Source organism: Lytechinus pictus, chromosome 5, assembly GCF_037042905.1.
Source record: "Lytechinus pictus isolate F3 Inbred chromosome 5, Lp3.0, whole genome shotgun sequence".
Taxonomy (NCBI): domain Eukaryota; kingdom Metazoa; phylum Echinodermata; class Echinoidea; order Temnopleuroida; family Toxopneustidae; genus Lytechinus; species Lytechinus pictus.
The window spans coordinates 15,086,945-15,100,224 of record NC_087249.1 but is presented as its reverse complement, the minus strand read 5'-3'; the positions used below and the strand labels follow the sequence as shown (position 1 = coordinate 15,100,224).

The 13,280-nt window shown below is 35.5% G+C and overlaps 1 protein-coding gene across 1 annotated transcript in view; it reads left to right on the top strand.

Moving 5' to 3' along the window:
- The first annotated feature begins 12,318 nt into the window (after nucleotides 1–12,318).
- The window catches only part of LOC129261755 (endophilin-A1-like), a 37,801-nt gene continuing 36,839 nt past the window's right edge, over nucleotides 12,319–13,280 (top strand). The window contains exon 1 of the mRNA XM_064099879.1: nucleotides 12,319–12,392. The gene's annotated coding sequence lies outside the window, so the exon portion shown is untranslated. The remainder of the gene's footprint in view (nucleotides 12,393–13,280) is intronic.

The following is a 13,280-nucleotide window of genomic DNA, read 5'->3' as shown; positions in this document are numbered from 1 at the left end:
CTCTACTTTGGGGTTTTACGGATATTTGCGAAATATATCTTATCAAATAAAAGAAAATGTCATTTATCCATAGGGGCTATACGGTATACAATGCACTGTACTGTACATACTACACTGCATATATCCATGCATTAACCACCATGACATATGAAAAGGACTGTATATAAACTAGTGTCATAGAAATGAGCTCCTAATGTTTAGAATTAGATTGTGAATTGTGAATTTGATTGCTTGTCAGCTGATGTATAATACATGATAAAACCAGCAACGTAAATTGCACAAAAATATCACATATACATGTATATCATATACGTACATCACATTTTTAACCATATCTTCTCCATTTTGAGGCTTTTTTTTACCTGGTTGTGGTGTCTAAACTGGCCTATATTTATGGGGTCAGTTAAATATCATGGTAACGCTGATCAACAGCAAATCAGAATCAAGGATTCAATGCAAGTTACCATTAAGTTAAGTTAACATAATGGTAATTTTTTATGCAACAGGGACCAGAATAGCTACAGTGTCTAGTGTAAATGCCATGATGTGGGGTTAATTACCTCTCTCCGCCCCCTGAATTAGCATATTTGACAAAACGTCCTCAATTTCTGAGACAAAACATATCTTCAATTTCTGAGGCATCTAATTCTAAACCTGAGAGCTCATTTCTATGACACTATAGTTTGTACAGGCGTTGTTAGCTGTCATGGTGGCCAATGCATTTATGTAGTGCAGTATGTACAGTACATTGTATATATGTACTGTATAGGCCCAATGGATAATTGACATTTTTATTTAATAAGATATATATTTCACAAATATCCGTAAAACCCAAAATAGAGGAATAAAAGCAATATAGCTATATGAAGCTGCTTTCTATTGTTGACCTCGTACAATCTAATATCCAAGAACCCCAGGACGATAAAACCTACTTTTTGGCTGAAAAAAAAACTATAAAAATTTGAAAATTTAGGTATAATTACCTTTTAACTCTACAAATAATGGTTTAAAAGTACTAATCATAGGAAAAACAAATTGCCTGCCCCCAAAAACATATGAATAGACACCAAAACCAAATAAAAAGACCACCAAATAAAGAAGTTGTGGCCAAAACTGTGATTTTGGTGGCTTTTGGCGGCCATTTTGGATTTTGGCCCGGCACACTTTTTTCTCGGACCCGAGACAAAAAATATTGTCATTTCATGTTGAGATACATTACAAGGAATAAAAAAAAACTGTTGTCATATTGAAATTACAAAAAAAGTATTTTTGACCCATGTATAGCCCACTCCTAATTTCATCGAAATATGAATGTGAAACTTGATACATGTAGAAAGTTATGATATGATTACAATTTACTAAATAGGTTCATTATTGCGGAATGAAATAATCGCTAGAGGGTATTCATTTGTCTCGCAATCTACTATGGTCAACAAGGGAATTCGTGATCACTCTCGCAAAAAGTGTTCACTAGCTTTCTAGGAAATTCGTGATCACTCTCGCAAAAAGTGTTCACTAGCTTACAAGTTCACGAGCTTTCGAGTGCCGCTGCAACTCTTTATCAAGTGACGAAAATTATCTGATACGGTAGTCTATTTATACCTAGCCTTTTGTCGGCTGCTTTCCGAGCGAACATGGCAAAGCAGAGCGCCGCGAAACAGGGCCTCTTGACATCTGGGCCGAATTTCACCGACTTTCTTTTGTTATTTTATTGTTTTTACCAATATACCGACCCAAAACTGGTCGGTGAAAATCATCCAATGAGAGCGCGGGCTGCTACATATGACGTCATATTGAATATTCATGAGCTCATCTTGAATGGCGATTCTTGGCGAAGAGTGACGACGAAATATCAAAGAGCATTGAATATGCCTCTAAAATGCTGAATATTGACCGATTTAAGGATTTGCAAGTCGATAAAATTAAATCTGCACTGAAAGGACGAGATGTTTTTGTAAATCTACCCACAGGATATGGAAAAAATGTTATCTTTCATGCGATTCAACTATGTGTCGATTATCGTTCTCCGCGGTGCAGTGAGGGAATGCTGAGCAGAGTTGTTTCCCCTTGACTCGAGTCTGACCAGCGGCTGACCAGTATCTCCCTGGAAGTTTCGGGGCGGTGATGGGTCTTTTACGGCCAGTATTAGTAGTAGTACCACTGCTTGTAGCATTTTGCTGGTTATATCCCCTTTATTGTCCCGCAATTAATTGAATCCCCTGCAGAATAGTGGACTACTATAGTATTCCGAACCCCGGACGAAACAGCTTTGACATTTCATTGGTTTACTAGGTGACTGGTGATATTACAACTCATGTATATTCATTAGGAAGACGTTCCTCATGAATATATAATTCAGCTCAGATGTCAAGAGGCCTGGCTCGCGCCAGGCCTAATTCGCTTCGCGAATTAGGAAATCCCCTGCTTCGCTCGGGAAGCAGCCGCCAGGGCCTCGACAAGAGGCTAATTTATACCAAACCCCAGGACCGTACGCACGAAAGCGGGAACAATTGATGGGCACTGATCCGTTACGTGATTGGTCGGGCGTATATGCAAATAAGCCAGAGGTATTTCTTGTTGACCATAGTAGATTGCGAGACAAATGAATACCCTCTATAGTCAGGCAGCATATGTCATTTACTTCGATAAATTGGCTAAGTCTGATTTTTCACTTTTATGTGATTGGTGACATCACAAGGAACAACTTTCAACTTGGTGACAAATTTCTAATGGTCATCTTGACCATGTTAGGGGTCAAAATAAGGTCAATAGGGGTCAATTTTTTAACTTGCCCCAATTCTGTCAAATGACATATCGAATTGTTTGCCTTGTTATACTGAACAAAAAAGTGTACACAATCATATACTCTTGACCTCCCGATAAAAAGTTATGACCGGAAATGTCAAAGGTCAACGAACTTTCGTTAAATGGCAAATTACACTGAAGGTGTTAAGAAAGCTCATTTTTCAGAGTTTTTATGCATGTGTGAACTTTATTATTTTCGATTTTGGTAATTCCATCGTCAGAAGTCCTTATCCAGAAGATATAAAGGGTCAAGACAAGGTCAGGGAAAGGTCAAAAGGTCAACAAACTTTCATTGGAAGCCAAAGTACACGTCTAATAGCGGCTAGAAGTTTAGAAGTCTTATTTTTCGTGGGTTCTTTATTTTGAGTCTATATCTAAGAAGATATTTTATATATAAAGGGGTCAAATGTGCTTATTTAGGAACAAAATAGATAAACAGAGATAGACGTCTAATACATTCAGTGTGGTATGGTATTGCAGGAATACTTTGAAACGACTTGACAAACCCTAATGCCCTTAAAAGTCGTATCATCTTCATGATGTTATAAGTGCAACCAGCTCTTTCCGACTTTCTTGATTTTCTTGATTTAGGAATTCAATTCAAGTTCAATTCATTTTCAATTTACTAGTCTTTGATATGTAAAGATACATTTAATCCGTTTGCTTTGTACATAATATTTTAATCAACAGAAAGTATTGTAATGTATTGGGGTATATGATTATGTGCACTATGTTAACAGACACATCATTTGATCAGTGCTCCCAGCTCCTAAGAAAGATGCCTAACATCTTATTTGGATTAACTTACGAATAAGATAATGAGGTAAGGAATGAGGATGATATGATAAGTTGGACTCAGATTGCTATTAATTCTAATGTGTGACTGTTATATTATTTATGACAAAGAGGCAACATCGTGCAAGCATGCTCATTGTAGTCACTCATGGGTGTCCATCATGCTGATGTGATATGTCCTGACCATTACACATTCCTGATTATGTGTTGACATTAACACGTCTTGTACTATTTTATAAAGTGTGTTTTTCCAGGGCAGACAACGTGAAACTAAACTTAATACCAGATGCAGATTTTGTTTTTGTTCTTTTGTCGTTCTTGTTTTTTCCTACTTGCTGAATTACCTGGATGTTACTAGAAAGAATAATTATATAATTGAAGTAAACCACGGCCATACCGCAGCGGGAAGGGGGGGGGCAGCTGCCCCCAGAAATTGTGAAGACTTGCATTATTACTAAAAAATAAATATAATTGACCAAAAGTATGCACGAAATCCTTATAAATTTTCACTTTACAAAATGCAAAAGGGCCCAATGATAAGCTTAGAACAGCACATGAACCATAAATGTGTAGTCCTTCTTGACTCCAGAGATCGAGTAATGGACAGAATATATCACATCAGCATAATGGACATCTAGGACTACAATGAGCATGCATGCACGAAGTTGCTTCTTTGTCAGAAACAATATAACCGTCATACATTAGAATTAATTGAGGAGCAATTGGAGCCCAACTTATCATCCTCAATCCTAACCTCATTATCTTATTTGCAAGATAATCCAAATGAAATGTTAGGCATCTTTCTTAGGAGCTGGGAGCACTGATCAATCGATGTGTTTATTCTGTTAACATAGCATTATACTTATACCCCAATACATTACAATAATTTCTGTTAATTTTTCTGTACAAAGCAAATGAAGGAAATATTTCTTTACATATCAAAGATGAGTAAATTGAAAATGAACTGAACTGGAATTGAATTCCTAAATGAATAAAAAAACTCCCTGGTTGCACTTATCACATCTTAAAGATGATAAGATTTTAAGGGCATAAGGGTTTGTCAAGTCTTTTCAAGGTATTCCCGCAATACCACACTGAATGCATTCGACGTCTATCTCTGTTTATCTACTTTGTTCCTAAATAAGCACATTTGACCCCTTTATATATAAAATGTCTTCTTAGATATAGACTCAAAATAAAGAACCCACGAAAAATAAGACTTCTAAACTTCTAGCCGCTATTAGAAGTATACTTTGGCTTCCAATGAAAGTTTGTTGACCTTATGACCTTTCCCTGACCTTGTCTTGACCCTTTATATCTTCTGGATAAGGACTTCTGACGATGGAATTACCAAAATCGAAAATAATAAAGTTCACACATGCATTAAAACTCGGAAAAATGAGCTTTCTTAACACCTTCAGTGTAATTAGCCATTTAACGAAAGTTCGTTGACCTTTGACTTTTCCGGTCATAACTTTTTTAACGGGAGGTCAAGAGTATATGATTGTATACACTTTTTTGTTCAGTATAACAAGGCAAACAATTCGATAAGTCATTTGACAGAATTGGGGCAAGTTAAAAAATTGACCCCTATTGACCATATTTTGACCCCTAACATGGTCAAGATGACCATTATAAATCTGTCACCAAGTTGAAAGCTGTTCCTTGTGATGTCACCAATCACATAAAAGTGAAAAATCAGACTTAGCCAATTTGTCGAAGTAGCCGGTAAATCATGACATATGCTGCCTGACTACTAGCGATGATTACAATTTGTTGCACATTTTCAGAAATCTTTTTGGGCAGTATGCAAAGAGAACTGGTGACCTTGCAGGTTTTCTCTTTTGTGTTTTAATCTTCATTCATGTCAGATATTCTGTGTGTTTCCTCCAATGAGTTGAACTCATCATGGAACATAGTCATATGCATATGTCACACCTTCATTGAATTTGATGATAGACTTCTGTACATGTGCATATGGTGTAAAAATAGGCAGGCCTACATTTAATAGATACTGGGTAGAGTACTTTGTCTTGCTCAAATTGTTTGTACACAGGGTTGCAGAGATGAGGTAAGAGCCATAAATAATAATGACAAACTATACAATATATCCTGTTGTTGAGCCGGACAAGACAAATGATACTGACCTACTTTATATACCAGTAGGCCTACATTCATGTGCTTTAATACAAGCGAGTACAAGTGACTGTTTTCAGTAAAAAAACAAGTAATACATTTTATTACTTCTTTAAAGCATTTTTTTTTCCAAAGTTATGACATATAGTAATCATTGTTTACATGTAATTGCAAATCAAGCCCTCAGTCCTAAAAAAAATTTGGGCATTGCAAGAATGTCGAGCTGCACTTGAATACAAATCAACTACAAGTTTGCATATTTTCAAAGGATGTACACGTATGAACTTGAATTTGAGACTTTCTACAGTACTTACAATTTATTTCATGTAAAGTTTCTTGCCACACCTGATATTAATGAGATTCTTTTTTAAATGAGGGTGGGGTGGGATTGGTTCTGACTTTGTTGTGCCACTGATGGGACCTGTCTTGGCCCTGCATGATTGGCTTTAGTGGAAAAGGGTAATGTATATATATATATATTTTTTTTTTTAAGTGAGCTTTTAAAATCCAGGCACAAAAGAGAACACATGTCCCCCTCCCCCATGCTGCCTTGTTTTATAATTAAAAAAATCAAGAAATAAAAATCAATGTGATCACCACTTCTCATTGTCTTTGTAAACGATATTATGAAGTTTGTTCACAATTAACCTTGGTTTTAATATTTTGATCAACTGCAACTTCAAAATAATCAATACTACATGTACATACCTGTATGTATATATGCTGGCCCATACTGTCCATGGTACAGTAATATACATACATGGGAGGTACAACACAAAAATACCAATCAGACTAGTAGAGCCTAATTAGTACAGCTGATCCAATGCTTCCAAATGGAATTCAATCATAGATATTGACACATATTAAGTACAACAGAGCATGTGTCCTTTCACAATTGCCTCATTAATAGCACTTCCAACCAGTATAAATCATACAGGGGATCAAGAGATGGTTTTATGCTCTGTATCTTCCACCAGCTTGTGCTCACTTATGTTTACAGTTTTTTTTTTATTCTCATTCCAATATTTATTCTTGATAAAATAACGATTTAGAGAGAGAAAAAGACTTGACCAAAAAACAATATACATAAAAAAGTAGGCTCACAGCTTTCAACAGAGAGTATTTGGTGCTCAGATTGAAAGAAGATAAAATGGAATGAAGATGAAATAAAATCATTGTTTAAAAATTGCTAATTAGCAATGTTACTGTTGTCATTCAATTTTGAAGTTTGAGAATACATGTGTAGAAATATTGATGTTTGTTGCTAATTTGAAAAAAAAAACAGATTTAAAAAACTTTACTTTGCTGTACTGTACATGAATGTACATTGATGAATGCAAACCTCTATTGGGAGTTAAACTCCTGCATGGAAAGTTGCAAACTCGAGCCAACAATACCGGTATGTATTGCCCTCAAATATCACATGTATGTAGGGCAATTAAATGTCGGTTGATGAACTTGGCATGTGATTTCAAGTACAGTTTATGTTATTTGATCCCCCAAAGCTGGTTTTATCAGAAATAATCTCATTCTTTATTGTACAGTACTCTGTATAGGGTCTATAGTAAACTCAAGGGTTATGAAAAATCCTACAGTATGTACACAGTGTGAGTCTCACACATTCTTTGGTTTGGTTTGGTTTACCGTATAAAAATCACAACAAAATACATGTACATTGCACTACACTGTACATGTATAAACACTTAAAAATATACGGATGGATCTCTGTATTCAAGAGCCATTGATATATTGGCTCTGATCTTTCTACACATGTAGGTCCAGTCTCCCCTGGATCTAAACCAGTCTCATGATTCTTGAATACATGTAAATTCGATTTCATTCCTATTCCAATCACAATTACATGTACATGTAGATTCTTAATTCAATTTGTAAGGGCCAACATAATGTAGGTACATGTACATACTGTAATACTGGTTCAGCTACATGTATCTCTTCCCATTGATTGACATAATTGTAATCTGCCAAAGTGTTTCTTTTCTTGTTATATTGAAATAGATTTGTCGGCCATATGGAAGCATGCAACACGTGTGCACGATTGTGACATTTGTGTGGGTGGAGAAGGAAAAGAAATGGGGGCAGTAGTAGCCAGTATCATTTTAAAAGTCAGTCCTACATACATGTGCCTAGCTTGGATCTTAATCTATTACTGTACAAGCTGTTATTTTCGCGTACAGAATTTTTCGCGAATCGCTGGGGTCCTGACATTTTCGCGGGTTGTTAAATTCGCGATGGGAAGATGTACAAAACATTTCCACAGCATTCCTAATAAGCAAAACTAGTGGAAATTACGTGCAAATTCATACTCTTCAAAGTCCTCATGCTGATGTGTCTCTTGTACATAAATATGTCCCTGTAAAAACAGTTACAAACTGTGGAAAAAGGTGGCTTGAATTTCACCTTTTTTTACCTTTAGTTCTGAAAATTCATCATGCCACAATTTGATCTGTAATCTACAGGGTTTAGCAATCTTTGGAATTTGTGATTTGTTCGATTCATTTTTCAAAAAGTTGGTAAAAGTGCAAAAATTTGGAATTTTGTGAACAGAATCTTCACCTCTAAAAGCTCTGGTCATGTGACTTATGAATATTAATGAGTATGCAAATAGCTGCCAATACGTGTGTATAGAGTCAATTAGATGAAAATAAAATCAAATTATTTCATGAAAAATACATTTTGATATTACAGGGAGTGTATGAATATTGATAAAATGATATTAGAAAATAGTTTAGGCTCTGATTTTGTTTGAGAAATTTAAAAAAGTGAAATTCTAGCTAACTTTTTGAATCACTAACTGTACTTTCTAAGCCTTATTTTTTGTACATATACAGGTGCATATCTCCAATTTCTCACTACACAGGATGTTTTCTACAGAAAAGCTTTGCTGTTACGGACATTGGCACTGACTAAGAAATGTGTCAATATTTTCGCGTGTTGTTAAATTCGCGGCCGATCGGCAATTCGCGAAATCCGCGAAAATAAAACCCCCGCGAAAATAACAGCTTCTACAGTATTCAAAAGTTGATGGAATTTGAAGAGAAAAATCAGTGTACATATCCTCAGTCTTTGATACAATGTACAAGTACATGTACATGTACACGCCCATACATGTACAATGTAACTTCATCACGATAAATCAAAAGTACCTACATGATATTTGCATACTGTACAGTGCGTCCCAAAAAAAACTATACACTTTTGAAATGGCTGCCAAATAAAAAATATAGCATTTTGGGGAAAAAAACTTACATATATGGAAAGCCAATAAAGTCAACTTTCAAATGACACCAAAAAGTTGGAAAACTGTTCATGCTTGAGCGAGCACTGCCCACTGAAACAAAGGGTATGAAAATTAGGATGGGCTGGAATTAGCCTTCCAATTTATGTCAGTTTTTAAGAGGCAAATCCTTTCGAACTTGCAAAGTTAAGGGCGTTGTGATAAATTAATGATCAACCGTGACCAGTTTTGGTTGCTTATGCAAATTTTATAAATTATTAAATTGAACTTTAATGCATGAGTGAACACAAATTACACTTTTGGGGCAGCATTTCAACTTTATCATTTGGATCTCTTTTTGGGCAGCATTTAAACTTTATCATGTGGATCTCAGCAGTGTGTTCATGGGAGTCGGGAGAATAGGGGGTGAGATAGGACTTAAGTGGGAGAAGTAGGTTGATGGAATAAGGGTCAACAGAACATTCAGCCCCCTCCCCCTCCCTCTTTCCCGCCCTCCCCTCCTGTTGAGAGACTGATGGCTATTGTCATGTACGCGTGTAGTCCAGAGTGGAATGTTGATTTAATGATTAATTCTGAATTGGGGCATCAACTTTTTCCCATCAATCATTTCATCAAAAATTTATCAGTAAATCAACTCATTCAATGTGCAATGTAATCAATCAAACATTCAGTTTTTTTCAATAAATTATTTCATTAATCATCATAATCATTAAATTTCTTGGTAATAATTCAACAAAAAAGTGACCATCAGCCATCGGTCACTTGGCAGCTAAGTTTTGAATAGGCTACAATCCAGGAAGTGAGACAGAGAGGGGGGGCTGGGAAATGGAGGTGGAGAGGGAAGGGTACATAATTATGCCTTTTAATTTGCAAAAGGACAAAAAGAAGAGGAATGCCCTTTTAACCAAGTCTTAGCATATCTCGCCCTCTTGCTTGTAACAGGTACCATCACATTACTCTGACTGTCACGAACACACTTCTGAGGTCCACAAGATGAATATGCTACTCTAAAATTTCAATTCCTGTTCACTCATTCATTAAATTTCAATTTAGTAACTCATGAAATTTGCCTAAGAAACCAAAACTTATCTCACTCATTAATTTAGCTTAGCAAGTTCCAAAGGACTAACCACTCAAAAAAACTGTAAGGATAATTCCTGCCCAGCCTAGCCGAGCTTAGTGTCTGAGGAGGAGAGAAGCGGGGGGGGGGGGGGGGTTGAGATGGAGGGAGGGGTTGCTAAATGTTCTGTTGACCTTTATCACATCAACGTACTTCACCTACCTAAGTCATATTACCCCCTCTTCTCCTGACTTTCATAAACACATTGTTGAGATCCACATGATAAAGACAAAATGCTGCGCTAAAAATTGCAATTCACGATCACTCATGCATTAAATTTCAATGTAATAAATTCAATTTAATACGCATTAAATTTTCACAAACAACAAACTGATCACAACTGATCTTTAATTCACCAAATAACCCTCAACTTTGCAGGTACCAAACAAAAAACCTGAAAGAAATTGGAAGGCTAATTCCGGCCCACCCTTATTTTCATACCCTTTGTTTCAGCGGGCAGTGCTCGCTCAAGCATGAACAGTTTTCCAACTTTTTGAAGTCACTTGAAAGTTGACTTTATTGGCTTTCCATATCTATAAGTTATTTCCCCCAAAATGCTATATTTTTTATTTGGCAGCCATTTCAAAAGTGTATAGTTTTTTTTGGGACGCACTGTAGATAGGGTATCAGTTTATTAGAATTTAAAAAAAATATATTTGCATCACTTGTTTCCCTTGCGGCCTGTCAATTTTTAACTTGTCATTCCATTCGTTGACGATCACTGTTCAAGCATCTAGTGAAAACATCGAAAAAATATTTGTTGAAAAAGTACAGGTGTAGCAAATGTTTGATTTTAAAAAATAAATCTACAAAATTTTGTATGTCAACCTTATTTTGGCTGCATTGGATGTGATATGAAAGTAGAGAAACCTGACTTTTCACTTTGAAATTCAAATTAGATACCATCCATCAGATGACTTTTCGGTACTCTTTTTTTTTCAATTTGTCATCCATATTCCATCAAATGAAAGAAATAATGGTAATTGCATACATATGTATTAGCTTGTAGATCTATCTACCTTGGGTATGTGTTTTTATTGTGGGACTCTGAGAGGATTCATTCATGGTGTTTATATGTAAATTTGCAATGGTCCTAGTGATCTCACCATGCAGCATCATAGGTCTATATATATACCCAGTAGACTGCACAGCTTGACTGTATGTAGTGTTGCATGTGTATAAAATTTAATCAAGGAAAGAGCTCTGGGAGAGAGCATCTCTTGGAGCAATTCACACAGAGAGAAATAGGCCTACCTCTTCCTGTGGTCTGTGCTCAACCAGCTATTACATGTGTGTTTATGAATTTTTCAAGATGTTAATAATTCAAAGATATATAAACAAAATTTTGTTTGATAAAGGCTGAGCTTGCAGACTGATACATGCAGGGCCCTTCATTCACAAAACGAATGACACGTGTATAAAACTTCTTTGGATATTACGAAGAGTCCATCCAATCAATGCCAGAGTGTCGCCCAAGTAAATAAAGGTCATTGATCTCAATCAAGAAACGAGAGGTGATGTCTGAAAGATACACACACAACTCACAGCTCACAAGTACATGTAGTATACAACATGTACATGTATATGTATGTAGATCTATCCATAGTCTGTATTTGGTCATTAATTTGATTTCATCACTTGAGGAAGTTCCTGAATGTACTGTACGTACATTGATGTACAGAGCTGCCACCTACGTGTACATGTACATGTAGTACTGATTTTCAGAATTCAGTAGGCCTTCTGAAAAATGAGAAGAATACCCATGGTTATAATTCAAAATAATGATTTCTATTTTAATACATGTACATGTATGTGTTGTCCTACGGTATTTCCTTGAAAATACGAATTTCCTCACGAAAATACTGATTTTCTGTTGTTGTTTTTTATATTGAAATGTTCTTATTCAGATTTGCAGCTCAAGGAAACAGAATTGTTTTCATGCAATTAATCATTTTACCTGCAATTATAAATTTATATACATAGTATCTATTGAAAGGAGAGTACAAGCTTTTGAAACTGAAAGCTCATTCAAAATTAAATCACTTTATGAGATTGACAAGGTTTCAGAGTTTAATGAATGTAGACTGTTTTATTGCTCTCTCTTCCCACTTACTTTGTCTGTCTCTCTCTCTCTCCCCCCCCCCCCCCCCCCCATCTCCTCTTTTTGACTTTCTCTCATTCTTATTTTTTTCTCTTTACTTTTGCAGACTATTGATACAACTTCACTTGCAGTTGATGAAATCATCACCAAGACAAATGAGCTTCTTCAGCCAAATCCCTGTAAGTATGACCAGGGGCCAGATAACACAAAGCTTTATAGCAATAATCGTATGCATTGACTACAATATACCATCAATCCTGAAAATCAAAAATATGATTTCAATATTAAACATTTGCATTAATTTATGAGACCCAGGGCTTCATTCCAAAGAAGAAGTAAATTTTAAGTATAAAAAGCCAGCAGAACCATAATTGTTTTAAAGAAAATTTCTTTTCACCCTGATAAGAAAAAAAAATATTGGTTGAAAAAAGGTTGATGACCATCCATCAAAGAAAATCATAGAATATGATTTTTTTTTAAGTGTTTCTGTTGTGACATCACAGACAAGTAGACCCTATGGCATGTGATATAAATTCCCAAAGTGCCACTTTCTCAAGAGCTTTATAAAATGTGATTTTATTTGTGCGGTGCTATGTCATCTGAGACTTCATATCATACCGCCTTCTACATATATAAGAAAAAAAAATATCACATTCCATTTATGGAATTTATATTTCATGATATATTGGAAAGCTGCTCACATGTATACATAGGTCACAGTTTTAATAAGAACTTTGACAAAATAACTTTCGTATTCTTTGATAGATTTTCATCAGAGATTCTCAAATATTAATCTCAAATTTCTCTTTGTTTATCAAAACCAACAATATTGTCAGGGTGAACATCTCTTTAAAGGCAAAAAGTATTACACTGATAGACAAAGGCAATGTGTATGTCCATATACATGTGTGAATTCCCTAGGGGCCATTGTCATTACAAAGTGGACACCGTGGTCATATCTGGATTTCAGAAATTACCCTAAAACAAGTATTTTGTCAAGTTTTTCCCCCACTGTATTAAAAAATGTCTTAGATATTAATATTTTCATGAGATTATGAAATGCAAAC